Raw genomic sequence first — 11415 nt, 5'->3', positions numbered from 1 at the left:
TCATTATTGACCAAACACAGCTGTGCTAATAAATTCACACATCCGGGCACAGTTTGAGAACTACTGGCCATTTTGAAAAGGTACAAATGATAATGCAGAAAACCATTCTTTATAAGAAATGCAGTCTGATAGTGTCTTTCGTAATTGGACTTGTCATTAGAAATTTAAAAACCACACATATTCTCCATGTCCAGTTATGTTTTCCAAATAATGGCCAACGTTGCTCAAATTATTGTGCTAGGGGCGTTTAACTTCATGAACACAACTGTGGCTTGTACTGACCACACAAGCAACTTTCTGTGCACTTGCAAATGACAAAATAATAGGATGAAAATACAGAAACCAAAGATACAAAACCAAAATAGACTTGCTGTAGATACTGTGTAATTATGATGAGTGAAGGCAAAGTGTGTGTATGCTCAGTAAGAATTTATTTTACAAATGGTAATATAATAATCATCAAATCGACGTGTTTCTTAACCTTCAGTGAGAAGACATCAACATACAATTACTCAATACAATCAAATAGATAATGCTTACGTTGAAGAAGCTGATGCTAGTTCCCAACCACGTTTATATGCAAATTATGTTTAGACGTCCCTTGCCACGCTCACAGTGAGACGTGGGTGATATGTTTTCTGACTGCAGTGTTTTCAGGATATCATGGACTACAGGGACTCACCTTCAAGTGAATTGGTTTTATGTTCATCCTGATTGATTCTGCAAATCCTAGCTCTGTGTGTTTATACAGGAACAAGTCTCAGATTTGCCACTGGTTGTTATGTTGTGATGTTATTGATTTCACCAATATTTTCTGACAATTAAATATCACAGTGTAACGTTAACCTTGTGTTATCCTGCCTGTTAAGGATCTCTCAAACAAGTCATCTCCTTGAAAGTTTATTAACAACTGACAAAAGAGTAAGTCACTTTAAACTATTACACTGAAAAATAATGATGGCTTCAGCTTCGCCTCATGACCTCTGCCTTGTTACAGCTTTGTCGCCTCACAGTCTGGTCATCTGGAGAACTTGTACACATGATTCTGCATCTCTCAAACTAGGACAGCTTCCACTGCATCAAAGTGAGTGACGACCGGCAAGGTGAACACAAAGTGACTGCTACATTAAGAGATGCTATGCTGTGTCCGGCTTCTCCAAAGTCAGCACAGAAAAGTTCCAACTTTTTAGAGGAGCCTGTATGACCTGGACTAACTACAAATGATAAGCTGACGAAAAGCCTAGTGATTCAAGAATTAACCCAATGTACAGACTGATCCTTGATTAAACTAAAGAGTGCACTACAATACAAAGAAACATTACTTTGAACAATCGAAGAGAGAAAGCAATTCAGCATGCCAAATTGGGCTCAGAGGATTCATATAAATTACATCTGCTTAATCAAGAGCAGCACTTTAAAAATGTGGGCACTTATAACGATATTAATCTCTATTCTCTGGGAAAACAGGGAACGTGCTAATAGACAGTAGGCTCCAACAGCCTACAATTAAACCATATCAACTTTCAGGGGGTGGACAGAAGTACAAGAACACCTTTGCAATTCAATTCAGTCCAGCAAACACTCTGTTATGAATATTACAGCATTTTAGTTGTCATGCAAGAGCTTGTGGTGTTAAAATACATATGGTGGTTCTGTCATTCAACATTATTAACATTAGTCACTTTTCTGATGAGACTGATACCACTCACACATCTATTCACTATTCAGAACAAGCTTAGCTTATCCTTAGTTTCTTTGTGCTAAGCTAAGCTTTCTGTGTGCTGGTGGTATCTTCCTGTTTAACTTAAGGATCTGAGTGGTATCAATCTCTAACTTATATCAAGAAATTTGTCTAATTTATAAAAGGAATCGTGAGGTTTTCAAAAACAGGTAAAAAGTCTATCCTGCAAATACATGCCTCAGAAAGCAGCCAACTCTGTGATGTGCTGAGGTCTGTCTCTCCCACTCATTTTGTTTTTCTCATTAAAGGTCTTCATAACCCTTGATTTTTCTATCACCCCATCTTTGTAACACTTTTACTTATTCTTTCCATTTCTTTTTCGGTCACCATGCATAATAATGTCATATCCCAAATGCCCAAACTGGGAATGTCTTTCTCCTTTCTGCTAATATACAATCCTCTTAGTCCCACTGAATTAAAGCCGGCCTTCTGGACAGCTTGTCTCTTATTAACCACATACAACAGCATCTTTGTGTCCAATCTCCTCTACAATTAAATTCTACCAATATTTTTTGTCAGCTGTAATAATATTGCTCATTCTTCATTCCATAAGTCGGGTGAAATTTCATTGAGATGGTAGCTAAGGGTAGCGGCGTAATGTAGCTGTTGGAGGCATTTGACTGATGCAGTTGTTTGTGTGGCTGCGGGGCAGAATGTCTCACAGGGATTTGGCTGTTTGCATCATGGTTCGTGAGGCACAATGTCTTGCTGCTTTTTTTCCAGGGGGGATTTTGTCACTGTTTGTTTACAGGCAGCTTTATGACAGTGGCAGCAAATAACATGCAATCATGCTGTTAGTAGTGGGAGAGAGGACAAATTTCAAATGTAGTTAGGCACATCTGGCTGTAGTTGACAAAAAAGAAAACAAAACACAGGGGATACGGTGACCTTGAGTTGAGCTGTAGAAGAAATGGCCAAAGTGAGCGCCCAGAACGTGAATATGGAGTCCTGTCAACATGAGGTATGTTGTTGTGCTGTTGTCTGGTAATAAAAGAAGCCATCATTCACTGCAGAACATCAAGAACAATGACACCATGGAGCCTGTACCTGAACAACCTGCAGATGGATGCATTTCACAGCTTTTGTCTGAGATTAGGTCTTTGACATTTATTGAAACAGTGCCTACAATAATAATAATAATAATAATAAAGTTCATTATGACACAACAGAGCTTTTTATTGACTATTAATAGTCAATTTGGCATGTGCTGTAGCTCTAAACTGCCTCCAGGTATTGCAGCTGTTTATTAGTAGTGGGCGTTGGGTGAGAATTGAACATAATGCTGTTTAATTTAACAGCTTTGCATTTCAAGCCAGTAAAATATCATGATTTACTTTTATGGTACCATTTTAATTGTGTAAACTGGTGTCTAAATCTCAGTGACGTGCAAGCCAGTGCTTGAAAACACAGCAAAAATCAGTGCAATATTAAATTCAGTGTCATCCTGCATACTGAGGCTAGTTTACTCTCTGCAGATAGTAACAAAACATAACAGAAATTTGAAGGCCTATCAGAATTGATCAGAAATGCATCAGGATAACTGACAGTGATATTATTCAAAACGATGGTGAGAAAGTGAACAGTCAATTTTAATATCATAATGTAGTTGTCAAATTTCTGTTGTACAAAAACTGGCAGAAATTGGACAGAGAAAGCAGTGCAATAAATGTGCAGCAGTTCTTTTTATCTGAGTACCATGAATTCAGTTTTGGACAGACCTCAGGAGATATGGGACATCCAGCCATTCATCAGGATCATAGAAGGGGAGCACGTATAAGCAGTGATAGTGCAGGGGGGGGGGCAGAGCAAACACACAGCAGGTCATATTGAGCTGTGAAGCTGGCCATGAGAGACAATAGCACAAAGCTGAGAGGGGTTAACCAGTATTGAAATGTCTGGATCCCCTCCTTCCCATCCAAGCCAGTGACATTGACTTATGGTGACACCCTCCAGCCTGTTTTGCTTGGACAGTTACATGACAAATGGTCCTGCCTGTCAGCCAACATCTGTTATTCATCTGCAGCCTGGTCTGGCATTGCCAGGCCAGCACCATGCAGCCTGTTGGCCTGGCAGCCACCTTTAAACCCACCTACTACCTCTCAGTCACAATTACAGCCAATCATCAACCATTATCTGAGGTTAATCAATTGGAGGGAAAACCAGAGGAAAAGAGGAATGTTTAATTATTCCAAGGATACAATTATGTTGCACAGGAAAATAAACTAAATCAATAAAAATCTAGTGTAGTATACTAAAACAGAAGATGAAATAGCATACCTCTAAATGGACACAACTCATAACATCATTAGAAGCTGCTTTTATGTTTTCTATACATTTTAACATCAGTCTAAATTATAATACAAAGCATTCCATGTAGAGTTGCCCTAATTACTCCAATACACAAATGAGTTGCCTAATGCAACTTCACCCAGAATTTAAATGCATGAGAAATGATTGCACCATTATGATGGTGTTAAAAATACCAGCAGTGCAACTTAGTAAACAAGAGAAACCAGAAATGAGAAATTATACAGTATGATGGCTAGATTACAGCAGTTAAAATGACTGAGATACATTTACAAATTAGCAATGAGTGCAGTATATGTATGCATGAGATTAAACCAAATAATGCCAGGATGCTAGTTGATGTGATCTTCAGTTTTCTCCTCAGGAAATGAGAAAATAACTCATCTTAAAAAGCGGAACAAATTCCACATTCTGCTTTCCTCTCTGCTGGATGACACAGCTAATATCTCTCCCCTGTTGGTGGAATTAGATGTTAAGTCAAGGTTAAACAACCAAGTGTTTGCACTGCATTGTGTTTGGATGCTCTTTAATGCACCGTTTCTTCGATGATTATGGATTGGAGGAAGGCAGCAGCAGTGTTTAGGGACTGTTATCTGCAGCCTCTTTCCATTTATGATGGTTTTATAATGTTCTCTCCTTCATGGATCACACTCTTACAGGCACAATACTGCACAATGCTGCAGACTTTATTATATTCAGCAACAGAGGTTAAACACACAGTACACACTGCTGTCCTTGAAGAGCTGAAGTAAGTACAGGTGTAAATTATAGATTCACAAAAGATGTGGAAAATGTCTAAAGATTCTGACTATTCTTGAAGCTGCATTAGGCACAATTGGGCCTGTGAAAGAGAAGAATGTCCTAAGCATATTTGACAGTAGGTTCACATCATTTCACCAAATGAGACTCAGGTGTAGATTCTTCTTTACAATAATAAAGATTATAAATTATAAAGCCAAACCATAATGCTAACTTGGCTTAGTGGTGGTGTGAAAAGGTGCAATAGATACAGCATTTAAGTAAGAAAGTGTCATTTTTGGTGGTTAGATGTTCACTGTTTACATTAGCTTGAATCTGAAACTTGTCTAGAATTGCCTGATCAAATGCATAGCTGATTTTTTTGTTTCACAAGATTTAGTGAAAAAAAAAAAAATCACAAAATCAGGCAGGATTTGAAGCTGGAAGTAAGCCAAACAGTTGTAGAATAAGACTTCATTTTAGTGGAATAAAATGCACTTTTCCCCACAACTGTTCTGCTTCATTTTTGAAGTTCACAGAACATTGTTGTCAGCAGCATCCGCAGCAGCCAAAATGTCCCCTTTCCCATCCATGTTCCCCAGCTCTTGCTGATGGGTGCCAAGGTCTTTTCAAGCTAGATGGGATATGTAATTCCTCCAGCATGTTGTGTCTACCCCTGGGCCTTCTCCCAGTTGGACGTGCCCAGAATACCTCAACCAGAAGGCATCCTGATCAGACCCCCAAATGACTTCATCTGTTAGCTTTCACAAGAGTTCTATTCAGAGGTCCTTTCAGATAAGAGGTCATCAGCCTGTCTCAGACACCCTGCAAAGGAAGTTTATTTTAGCTGTTTGTGTCCTTGATGTCTTTCAGTCATGCCCAATATAAAGCATGCACACTGCGAAATATTGGAAAATCTTCACTTTGACTGTTGTCAGTGGGCCTTTATCGCTGTGTGAGTCATTTGTATCGTGAAACATACAATAGAATATGCATCTCAAACATGCAGAAATGTTTTTAAAAAAAATCATTCAGAGATGTTTTTCAAACAGATCCTATAACACTACAGGTTATGAACTGTGAATTAACCATCCCCTGCATAAAACCATGTTGTACTGCCTTATTAAGAGTAAAAATGGCAGGCTGGGACACCCGCATCCCAAATTTGGCTTCGGCAGCAAACCTTTGTTATGTATCATTCCCCATCTCTTTCTCCCTTCATTTCCTTTCATGTCTTTACCGTCTGCAATGCACAAAAAAAAAGGCATGTTAAATTTGACGTTATTTGCGCATAGTGTGCTCAAAATCACTGAAAACATGCTACTTAGTTAAACATTAAAGAAGTAATTAACTAATGGGATTCTGGTGGGTTTCACATACCCTGTGTATGGGCTGACTGAGATATACCCAACAGATCCTAGACTCAAGTCATGAAGCACAATCTTATAACATTCTACAGTCTTGGCCAAAAACATAACATGCGAACTATCCTAGGAAATTATTCTGAATAAATGAATCTAAATTGAATAGTCACCAACATAAACATCCATTAAAACACTTAAATATTATAAAATGATGAGACTCCTATTTTTTGGAGGTGGAAATTAGATTTTAAAGCTGTAAAATAGAATACCGTAAATTTAAGTAGAACCACATCTTGTCATTTGCTTAATTTGCGAAGTGATTTTGCAACAACACATGATTTTATCACCAGTGATAAAAGCCTTATACTTTTCTACTGTTTGTCTATGTGAGGTTCTGGTGTGACCTGTAGGAAACCTCCTCCAATACAAAGAATGATTGTGGAAGTGGCAAAAGGTGATTGAGAAAAATTGGGGAATAAACAAACAGAACCCCTTTATGGGTTCAAAGCATTTCAGAGGTGTCAGTGGGGTCACAGTCACAAAGCCTTGAAAATAGAATCTGTAGAGAAAGTCAGACCCTTATTCTGGGAGAAATAAGGGGCCAGGGGAGAAAAGTGGCATATGTCTCCTAGTTATTTTGTTCAGTACTGTGCTTGTCTCAGTTTGTTTGAGAAGGGTAATACAGTTTTTCGCCTTGTTGACTTGTTAATGATGTGGGAAAGACATGTATGAAACCAGTTAGATGAACTCTGTGATGCAGAAACACGACATCATCTGCAGCAAAGAAACATTATGATGTTTTTCATGCTATGTAGCAGGGGAGGAGGCTCACTTAATCTTTTTTTTTTTTGCAGCATGATTGAAATATTAGTTTCTCATCTGCTGAAAACAGCTGTAATTAGTTTTCTCCACCCCAATAACACTGACAGGAGGAAAGAAACGATGGACTGGGGACTTAGATAGAAGGAACTCTCGCAATGATCCATACACCTAGTCTTTTATCTCACATCATCATCTTAGATGAAACTCATCTAATTTTTGACATGGCAAGAATTGTCACTGCCTCATTTTATCACCTAAATACGACTATTTGTCCTAAGATGGTGCATACATACACTTCTTGTAGTTGCCATCATTACATCACATTTTGCCATTTTTAAAACGACTGAAGCTTAAACGCACTCTAATTAAATGCTGAAGTTTTTCCAATCACTGTGTGAAGTGGGTGTAAATATGACTGTACGTTTTAAAACATTACAGTCCACGTGTTCTGCTTTTGGAAAGATCAGCAGGAATTCAGTTTCAGATTCTTGATGACAATCTGACAAGCATTTTTTTTTTAAGTATATTGCCCTATTATTGTAATTGTGCATTAGATGTGTCATTAGATGACACATAAAGTCATAAGACATACAATACCATGTATATGTGCTTCTTAGACCTATTTATGGAAATACACTGGGAAACCCAGGACTCCAGGAGTTATTAAGCTCGCCTAGAGAGACCGTAATGCAGTAACATTCCATTAAACCCCCAACATATACATTTTTACACGTTGCTTACGTGCCCACGTTTTTTCTAACCTCTGGAAAGAGGGTACCTGCATGTTTTTCTCCTGTTTGCAGCCTTTATGCTAAGCTAAGCTATGCTGCTGGTGGTAATTTCATATTTACGTACAGACACAGACAGAAGCAAACAGCCATTATTCCCAAAATGTTCAATGACAATGTCAATGTGGTACTATGGTACAATGTGGTAGCAGAGGTAAATAGTAATAGAAACAGTAGAAACAGTATCACTGATGATGTGCATTTGTTCTAAAAGTAACAAAGCACTTGAGGGAGCAGTATTATCAGCACTAGGAGTATCAGTACAAGAGAAACACTAATTATTGTTTCAGCATTGTAGCAGTACCACTAGCAGTAATTAGCGCTGCTGCAATTCCAGTAGTATTAAGTACTGTACCAGTCAACTGATGATGATTTCAGGATGCAGATCAGTATTTAAATAGCATTGTTATCTGCCAGGTTACATTTGTTAACAAAACTCATGTTACATCAAAAAATAACTAACAGCACTGCATGCCCTATAAACAGGGTTTTTAAATTAAGTAAATGCACCAGATACAAAACAGGTGAGCTACATGGCAACTAGGAGAAACCCCAACAAACATAGTATAGCACAGTGTTTATCAATATATGTAAAACTCATATTTAACTTGTATTACCTTTATTTAACCTTGTTTCACAATTGAGTAAGCCTATTGAGATTAAAGCTGTTTTTCCAGAGAGACCTGACAGAGAAAGCAGCAGCATGACTAGCATATAAATGCAGAAAAGCAAAAGGCCATTAGCAGAAGCAGGAGTGGATACAGAAAACGTCTAGACAATCACACATCTCCACACCTGTAAATCAGATTATTCTTAAGTTTCTAGTATCTAATTACATCATACCATAAAAACTATAAAATACTAGACCACATATACTACACATTTGAAAACTATAGTATCATCTGTATTCCATTTAATTTATAGTACTGACAGCTACATGTTATGATTGCAACTGATCCACTAAGAGTTAAACCATTTGATCCAACTTTAACATGATTTCTGGTTCTGGTGATATGTCTGGCCTTGACTCTTTTATATTCTTTACCCTTTCACCCAATACATCTGAGGTTTTTATCCATACAAGAAAAAAAATGAATCCAGGAGAAACCAGAGCTTCAGTTCCTAAACAATCCCTAACCCTCCCTACCCACCCTGTGGATGGACTCCTTGAATCACAGCTGAGACTGCACAGCTACTGTTTTCATCTTACCTTAGAAACTAGACAACACACTCAACTGGATATGTCATCCATGTCATCCACCACTGATATTGTGGAGTTTTACCATGAAAGCCTGACCCTTACTTGAGGATATACAGTACATATATACTACACCACATCACTGGACCAGCTGACCGGAATCAAAACCACTACACCTGTTTCAGTCAGCTACAGGGTTTTAGATTTTGGTGCTAGTCTAAGTAGATGTGTTGGTTATTTCAATGATACAGCCCTGCAATAAATGCTGAATATATACAGTTTTTAGCAAGATATTGTCATAGCCTGAAATTTTATCTCACTTAAAACAAAACAATTTGAATCTGCAAGCTAATTTTTCACTCATCTTTTTAAAAACACATAATGGCTCAATCAAACCACATTATACCTCTCTCATATCTTCTACTTTAGCTTGTTCAGAGAGCATAGGCGATACAATCCCACGGTACATTGGTCCTGTGACATACAGACCAGTTTAATCATTATTTTATGAGATTTTGATAGTGTGTTGCCAGCTCTTTATTCGTTAGGTTATCAGCCGCCTATATGAGGAATATCTTTCAAAAATATAGCATTGAGGAAGGAAGAAGTAATATATCCAAGTCATCTATAATAATTAATTTGCATTTGAAGAGAATGAGCATTGTACCATAGAGGGATGTTTTATTTTTCTGCTCTGCAGAGCTGTGTGTCACAAGACTTGTAAACATGGCAAGTGTACACAACAAATATGGCGACAGCTGCAGCCTTAAAATGCTTTTATATTAAAAATGCAAGAAAATGAGACCAAAATGTGACTATTGAAAACTAAAACTATGCTAAAGTTAACAAATATTAAATACTAATATGAACAGGTGCATTGGGGCATGGTGTTAAAGGTTAACAATAAAATGTTTTGATCTAAGTATCTGAGAGCCAGTGCAGGGTGACTAAATTTGAAGAACTTGAATCTTACTGGATCATGATAGGTATGCTGCTGCAGTTTGTACTAGCTGAAATGTTGCATGGTTTTTAAGTTTAGATGCTGTGGCCTGTAGTTTATTGTCTAAAAGCCAGATCCTGAAACCTAAAGATGACTCAAGTGTGTACATTGTAAAATACATGGATTTAAACATACAGTATGTGAAATATTGTGTGTCAGGATCTGACTCTGTTCAGAGTCTGCCCATCCAGTAAACGAGCTTGATCACAATGAGTTGTGAAGGTGCTGAGCATGACACACACTTTTCCCCACAGGACACCCCATGTTGCTGAAGCCTTGTCTGCTTGAAGCCAAGTCTGACACGTCCTCTGACAAAAATTATTTAACAGTCCATTTTCAGTGCCTTGGGCTTTCTGTCTCAACTCCTCCCGTTAAGCAAAGCCTCAGTGTCAGGAGAGTTAGACTGAAATTCACTTTGCAACAGGGATATAAAGAAGGCTAAACTCAGTTTACTCACCTTTTAATTTGCATAATAGGGCTTTGCAGCATTTAACTCAGACATAAGTCTTTACATGAAATATTCAAAGTGTCAGACCAATAAAAATATTTATTTTACTTAGCTACTTGGTATTCTGTACATTATGAAGTAATTAAAGTGACTAAGCAAATACAGATATTTAATAAAATCACAGAAAATGTCAGTCAGGATGAAAAAGTCACAACCCACGAGAACATGAATGTACTGTCACTGCATAAATGTACAAAAACCTAATCTCCCTCTTTCTGGTAAATACAATTTTGATATATATATATATATATATCTATATATATATATACACACATATATATACACATATATATATACACACATAATATAAATAATATATAATATATATATATATACACATATATATATATATACACATAAAATTGCAGCTTAGGAGATTACTTAGCAGTAACACAAAAATGAGTAATGAAATTATTAATATAACATCAGGGAGACTGGAATTGCTTCATTTCAATTTTTCATCTCACCTCTCTCATTCTCCAGATACAGTATTAAATGATTCTGTCCCATCTTGGAGGTAAATTTGATCTTTAATATGGTGAAGTCTATGCTGGTCCTTATTTTTTAAGTTGAACCAGTGGCAGAAAACCCATTAAAAGCACCACTTAACATTGCTGGAGTGTGGCGCTGTGACACCAGGTGTGACCTAAAAAAAGGTAGACGGCATAATTAGACATGGCAGATTCAGGTCAGAGAGGGCATCAATCTCCGTTTCGTTCTCCTACAAATTAGCGACAGAGCGGATGTATTCAAATAATGAATCCTTGCTCCTTGACAAACTTAAAAGGAATAAGCAGGAGAAGACCAGAGGAGAAAGTGGGAGAAAATCAGAGTGTTACAATAAGCCTGGAAATCAGACAGTACACGCTGACAGACTAACATGACTGTTTTTTCAATATCAACTGAAGGCTTTCTTCCACTGATGAATACATATGGCCGGGAGGAAATG

At 37.5% G+C, this 11415-nt stretch overlaps 1 long non-coding RNA gene across 1 annotated transcript in view; it reads right to left on the bottom strand.

The window, feature by feature from the left end:
* Positions 1-4288: 4288 nt before the first annotated feature.
* Positions 4289-11415, bottom strand: part of LOC113122531 (uncharacterized) — a 50717-nt gene continuing 43590 nt past the window's right edge. Inside the window, exons 3-4 of the long non-coding RNA XR_003294866.1 lie at positions 10934-11112; positions 4289-6029 (exon numbers count right to left, since the gene is read on the bottom strand). This is a non-coding gene — a long non-coding RNA (uncharacterized LOC113122531). The remainder of the gene's footprint in view (positions 6030-10933; positions 11113-11415) is intronic.

Source organism: Mastacembelus armatus, chromosome 3 (genome assembly GCF_900324485.2).
Source record: "Mastacembelus armatus chromosome 3, fMasArm1.2, whole genome shotgun sequence".
Classification (NCBI taxonomy): Eukaryota; Metazoa; Chordata; class Actinopteri; order Synbranchiformes; family Mastacembelidae; genus Mastacembelus; species Mastacembelus armatus.
This window is presented reverse-complemented; position numbering and strand designations above follow the sequence as displayed.